We start from the raw sequence: 6,968 nt of genomic DNA on the forward strand, positions 1-6,968 counted from the left end.
CTGACTTTTTCCTGTCCTGTGGCCACTGCTGAGTTTTCCAAATTTGCTGGCATGTTGAGTGCAGCACTTTCACAGCATCATCTTTTAGGATTTGAAATAGCTCAACTGGAATTCCATCTCCACTAGCTTTGTTTGTAGTGATGCTTCCTAAGGCCCACCTGACTTCTGACTCCAGGATGTCTGGCTCTAAGTGAGTGATCACACCATGATGGTGAGTGATCACACCATCATGGTTATCTGGGTCATGAAGATTTTTTTTGTATAGTTCTTCTATATATTGTTGCCACCTCTTCTTAGTCTCTTCTGCTTCTGTTAGGTCCACACCATTTCTGTCCTTTATTGTGCCCATCTTTGCATGAAATTTTCTCTTGGTATCTCTAATTTTCTTGAGGAGTTCTCTAGTCTTTCCCATTCTATTGTTTTCCTCTATTTGTTTGCTTTGATCACTGAGGAAGGCTTTCTTATCTCTCTTTGCTCTTCTTTGGAACTCTGCATTCAAGTGGGTATATATTTTCTTTTCTCCTTGCCTTTAGCTTCTCTTCTTTTCTCAGCTATTTGTAAGGCCTCCTCAAACTACCATTTTGCCTTTTTTGCGTTTCTTTTTCTTGGGGGTGGTTTTGATCAACGCCTCCTGTACAATGTCATGATTCTTTCCATAGTTCTTCAGGCACTCTATCAGATCTAATCCCTTGAATCTATCTCTCACCTCCACTGTATAATCATAAGGGATTTGATTTAGGTCGTATACCTGAATGGTCTAGTGGTTTCCCTACTTTCTTGAATTTGGCAATAAGGAGTTCATGATCTGAGCTACAGTCTGCTCCCGGTCTTGTTTTTGCTGGCTGTATAGAGCTTCTCCATCTTTGGCTGCAAAGAAAATAATCAATCTTGTTTTGGTATTGACTGCCTGGTGATGTCCATGTGTGTAGTGTTGTCTTGTGTTGTTGGAAGAGGGTGTTTGCTATGACCAGTGTGTTCTCTTGGCAAAACTCTGTTAGCCTTTGCCCTGCTTCATTTTGTACTCCAAGGCCAAATTTGCCTGTTACTCCAGGTATCTCTTAACTTCCTGCTTTTGCATTCCAGTTCCCTATAATGAAAAGGATGCCTTTTTTGGAGTGTTAGTTCTAGAAATTCTTGTAGATCTTCTTAGAACCATTCAACTTCAGCATCCTCAGCATTACTGGTTGGATTACTGTGGTATTGAATGGATTGCCTTGGAAATAAATGGAGATCATTCTGTCATTTTTGAGATTGCACCCAAGATGTGACTGGTGATGGAAGTCAAGTCTGAGGCTGTAAATTACAGTATTGCATAGGTACCTGGAATTTAGGTCCATGAATCAAGGTAAATTGGAAGTGGTTAAATAGAAGATGGCAAGAGTGAACAACATTTTAGGAATCAGTGAACTAAAATGGACTGGAATGGGTGAATCTAACTCAGATAAGCATTATATCTACTACTGTGGGCAAGAATCCCTTAGAAGAAATGATAACAGGACAAAAGAAAGAGGTAAATGGAATTTTATTGTTGAAAGAGCCTTACATGTTATGTGAAATGGCTTCTGACTCTAGGTAAAATGCTGCTTAGTATATATTTATAATAATCAAAACTGCATAATGATATTGGCATGAGAACAGAAAATTTGACCAATGAAACAGAAAAGAGACTCCAGAAATAGACCCTCACGTATATGTTCAGTTGATGTTTGACAGAAACCAAAGCAATGGAAACAGAGGTCTCAATAAATGTTGCTGATACAACTGGGTATCTGTTTGGAAAAAAAAGTGAACTTCAACGTCTACCTTACATTATACGAAAAATTATTTGAAATGGATTATGGACCTAGACCTAAAAATAACTAAACATAAAGGCCAAACTGTAAACCTACTAGAAGACAGGAATCAGAGAATATCTTCATGACCTGAGCATAGGCAAATTCTTAAAGGGAACATAGAAAGCACCAATCCTAAAGGAATAAAATGATAAATAATTTCATCCAAATTAAAAATTCAGCCAGTCAGTAGAAACCATTAAAAAAATTCTCACCATTCAATAATAAAAAAGAAACAATCAACAAAACTAAAAGAGGGCAAGACATTCAAACAAACATCCCAAAAGAGATATTAAAAAATCAGTAAACTTCCTTGACATTCTAAGAATAAAGACTATATGCTGGCAATAAATTCCCTCAACTTTTATCTAAAAATACCATGGAATCCAATGGACAGAGGAGCCTGGCAGGCTACAGTCCACAGGTTGCAAAGAGTCAGATACAACTGAAGTGACTGAGCACAGCACAGCAGAAGCACATGAAAGTATATCTACGTTGTAAGTCATCAGATAAATGCAAATTAAAAACAAAGAAACACCAATACATATCCAGTAGAGTGGCTAAAATTAAAGTTGATGGTTCTAAATATTGGTGAGGATATATGGCAGTTGAAACTTATACATTGATAGGAGTGTAAAATGGAATGATCTCTTTGGGAAAAGTATCAACAATTTGTTTTTTAATGTAAAACATAAACCCACCCTTATTGTTATTTACTCACTAAGTCATGTCTGACTCTTCTGTGAGCCCATGGACTATAGCCCGTCAGGCTCCTCTGTCCATGTGATTTCCCAGGCAAGAATATTGGAGTGGGTTGCCATTTCCTTCTTCAGGGGATCTTCTGATCCAAGGATTGAACCCATGTCTCCTGCATTGGCAGGAGGGAAGCCCACACCTCCTCTAGAACTCATCAACTGTATTACTAGGTTTGGCATAGAGAAATGAAAACCTATATCCATTAACAGAATTGCATGAGAATGTTCATAGAAATTTTACTCATATTCAGATTCAGATCAGTCGCTCAGTCATGTCCGACTCTTTGTGACCCCATGAATCGCAGTCCATCACCAACTCCCGGAGTTCACTGAGACTCACGTCCATCGAGTCAGTGATGCCATCCAGCCATCTCATCCTCTGTCGTCCCCTTCTCCTCTTGCCCCCAATCCCTCCCAGCATCAGAGTCTTTTCCAATGAGTCAACTCTTCGCATGAGGTGGCCAAAGTACTGGAGTTTCAGCTTCAGCATCAGTCCTTCCAAAGAAATCCCAGGGCTGATCTCCTTCAGAATGGACTGGTTGGATCTCCTTGCAGTCCAAGGGACTCTCAAGAGTCTTCTCCAACACCACAGTTCAAAAGCATCAATTCTTCGGCGCTCAGCCTTCTTCACAGTCCAACTCTCACATCCATACATGACCACTGGAAAAACCATAGCCTTGACTAGACGGACCTTTGTTGGCAAAGTAATGTCTCTGTTTTTCAATATGCTATCTAGGTTGGTCATAACTTTCCTTCCAAAGAGTAAGCGTCTTTTAATTTCATGGCTGCAGTCACCATCTGTAGTGATTTTGGAGCCCAGAAAAATAAAGTCTGACACTGTTTCCACTGTTTCCCCATCTATTTCCCATGAAGTGATGGGACCAGATGCCATGATCTTCGTTTTCTGAATGTTGAGCTTTAAGCTAACTTTTTCACTCTCCTCTTTCACTTTCATCAAGAGGCTTTTTAGTTCCTCTTCACTTTCTGCCATAAGGGTGGTGTCATCTGCATATCTGAGGTTATTGATATTTCTCCCGGCAATCTAGATTCCAGCTTGTGTTTCTTCCAGCCCAGCGTTTCTCCCAGCCCAGCGTTTCTCATGATGTACTCTGCATATAAGTTAAATAAACAGGGTGACAATATTCAGCCTTGACAAACTCCTTTTCCTATTTGGAGACAGTCTGTTGTTCCATGTCCAGTTCTAACTGTTGCTTCCTGACCTGCATACAAATTTCTCAAGAGTTTTAGATGCTAAAACCTACTCGAATGCCTATCAAGCAAGAGAATGAATTATAAAGCAAACAATTTTTAGCATATTCTTATGCTACAAGATATATAGATATATGAAAGATATATGAATCTCACATTGTACCAAATGAAAAAAGCCAGGTGTATACATTCTTTTAAATGGAAAATAAGACACATCAACCATCTTTAAAGTGATATTTACATATTTACTGACAGTAAAGCTGTACAACTTGCCCCTAGAATTTTGTACTGAACAAAATGGTCTCATTCTTTAAAATTCTTTAAAACTCTAAAGACATTTTTAGACAAATGGTTTCAACCCTATGTATTTGTGGAGGATTAAAGTCTAGTCAAGGCTATGGTTTTTCCAGTGGTCATGTATGGATGTGAGAGTTGGACTGTGAAGAAAGCTGAGCGCTGAAGAATTGATGCTTTTGAACTGTGGTGTTGGAGAAGACTCTTGAGAGTCCCTTGGACTGCAAGGAGATCCAACCAGTCCATTCTGAAGGAGATCAGCCCTGGGATTTCTTTGGAAGGAATGATGCTAAAGCTGAAACTCCAGTACTTTGGCCACTTCATGTGAAGAATTGACTCATTGGAAAAGATTCTGATGCTGGGAGGGATTGGGGGCAAGAGGAGAAGGGGACGACAGAGGATGAGATGGCAGATGGCATCACTGACTCAATGGACGTGAGTCTCAGTGAACTCCGGGAGTTGGTGATGGACAGGGAGGCCTGGCGTGCTGTGATTTACGGGGTCGCAAAGAGTCGGACATGACTGAGCAACTGAACTTTACTGAAAGACCCTGATGCTGGGAAAGATTGAAAGCAGGAGTAGAAGGGGATGACAGAGGATAAGATATTTGGATGGCATCACCGACTCGATGGACATGAGCTTGAGCAAGCTCTGGGAGTTGATGATGGACAGGGAAGCCTGGAGTGCTGCACTCCATGGGGTTGAAAAGAGTCAGACATGACTGAGCAAATGAACTGAACTGAAAATGAACTTTTAATGATAAAGTGCTCAATATTGTGTCTGGTACATGCTAGCCACCAAGCTACCATTATTGACTTCAATGTAATTATGGTAACTATTATTATTAACATTATTATTACTATCTTAAGAATCTTTATCTCCCTTAGTAACTTCTATTCCTTAAAAAGTTCTATTAGTTTACTTGTTTTATTCCTTCTCAAAATATGTAGCAAGACTCTAAGTTCAATAAGAAAAAATTGGAAGTATGACTACGATAGAGCTTAATTTATCCAAATATCCTTTAACCAATACATCCAACTATCTATCTGTGTGAAGCCCATCTAACGAAAAAACACAGAATTTTATTTTGAATAGTTAAAATTGATGCAATTGAATCTATGCACTAAACACATGCAGCCCTCATAAGGGAGCCTCTTCCATACTCTCTCAGATCTTCTTAACACATTTTGTATGGTTTTTAAAAGGCTGGACTGACTTCCCAACTAATAGGGGCTATAGTTAGACTCATACAGTAGGAGTAAAAAATAAGACAACAGACTTAAGGTAGACCAAGTATACAAAATTTCATCATTTTTGCACAACATAGATGAGGATAAAACATCAACTCACCTCAGTGGTCTTGGCAGATATTGCTGAAACAAGTCATTAGACATTTTCACATGTTTAATGTTGTCCACATAGCACATCTATTCCATTTTATAAATGTTTACATCTAAGGGAATTCATTTTCATTATAAATTAAAGGGATAAGCTTCACTTCCTAGAAAGCCACTTCTTAAAATATTTCATGTTTAATTGACCTGAAAGAAACTATCTGTGTAGAATGGTGGGGTGAATTTTGATAATACTGCAAAAGAAAGAAACAGTAGCCATCTCTCTTCTTTGTACCAAACACAACAACTTTCCACTGATGCACATATTCTGTTAAACTGTTTTGTGCTCAATCACTCAGTTGTGTTCGACTCTTTGCGATCCTATGGACTGTAGCCCTCCAGGCTCCTCTGTCCATGGGATTTCCCACTCAAGAATACTCAAGTGGGTTGCCATTTCCTTCTACAAGGGATCTTTCCTACCCAGGGATCAAACCTGTGTCTCCTGCGACCCCTGCACTGGCAAGCAGTTCTTTACCACTGAGCCACCTGGGAAGCCAGTCATACTATTTACAGGTTCTTATAAGAATGTTAATACAGTACAGACTGATAATTTCATACATTTATGGAACTCAATTGCCATTGCCTCTTTATCTGTATTAAATTTGATGATGACAGATACCAGCACTTGATATTTCTACCCAGAAATCTATGTGTTGGGGGAGATATGTAGATCTAGAAATAGGCACAGGCATAAATGCAGATGTAGAGTCAGATGTAGACATATACATATACATACACATTAACATAGTTTTCAGAACTACAATACTAAAGTGTGTATCCCCAGTACAATATGTGGCTCTTAAGTGAAGTCGCTCAGTCGTGTCCGACTCTTTGTGACCCCATGGACTGTAGTCTACCAGGCTTCTCCATCCATGGGATTCTCCAGGCAAGAGTACTGGAGTGGGTTACCATTTCCTTCTTCAGGGGATCTTCCTGACCCAGGGATCGAACCTGGGTCTCCCGCATTGGAGGCAGACGCTTTAACCTCTGAGCCACCAGGGAAGCCCCTTAATATGGCTCTTAATCAGTGCTCAAACATTTGTGAAATGAGAAGAACGAGTAACAAAAAATAGCTTCTGTTGCATTTTCCAAGGATTACAATTTAAGCTGACTTCTCTTTTCACCTGTTTAAAATTTCTTTGTGAGAAAAACAGTGTTCAAGATAACTGACGTGAAGGGCACAGGCCCTTCCTGCTTTCAGATATCCTAAAACATATCCCCGTGTTAAGCCAGTTACCTAGAATGCAATTGCTTCGTTTGCCCCTATATTTCTCAGCACCCTTCAGAAAATAAGCAAGACTTAATAGCCTTGCCCTCGGCTTGTCCTCCACAGAAGTATGTTTACTGAGTTACTCCTTGGAGTAATGAAAGGGACCCACCTAGAAATTGTTCTATAAAGTTGTTGTCACTGCATCTATTTTAAGGATACCATTGAGGAGGCTGTTTATTACTTCCAACATTGTCCTCTTTATGAACAACCTCAA

At 39.5% G+C, this 6,968-nt stretch overlaps 1 non-coding gene across 1 annotated transcript; it reads right to left on the bottom strand.

The window, feature by feature from the left end:
* Window positions 1–6,413: 6,413 nt before the first annotated feature.
* TRNAW-CCA (transfer RNA tryptophan (anticodon CCA)) lies at window positions 6,414–6,486 on the bottom strand. Its single transcript has one exon. It is a non-coding gene; the product is annotated as a tRNA-Trp (tRNA).
* Window positions 6,487–6,968: the final 482 nt, after the last annotated feature.

The sequence above is a fragment of the Bos mutus genome, chromosome 6 (assembly GCF_027580195.1).
Source record: "Bos mutus isolate GX-2022 chromosome 6, NWIPB_WYAK_1.1, whole genome shotgun sequence".
NCBI classification, from domain to species: Eukaryota; Metazoa; Chordata; class Mammalia; order Artiodactyla; family Bovidae; genus Bos; species Bos mutus.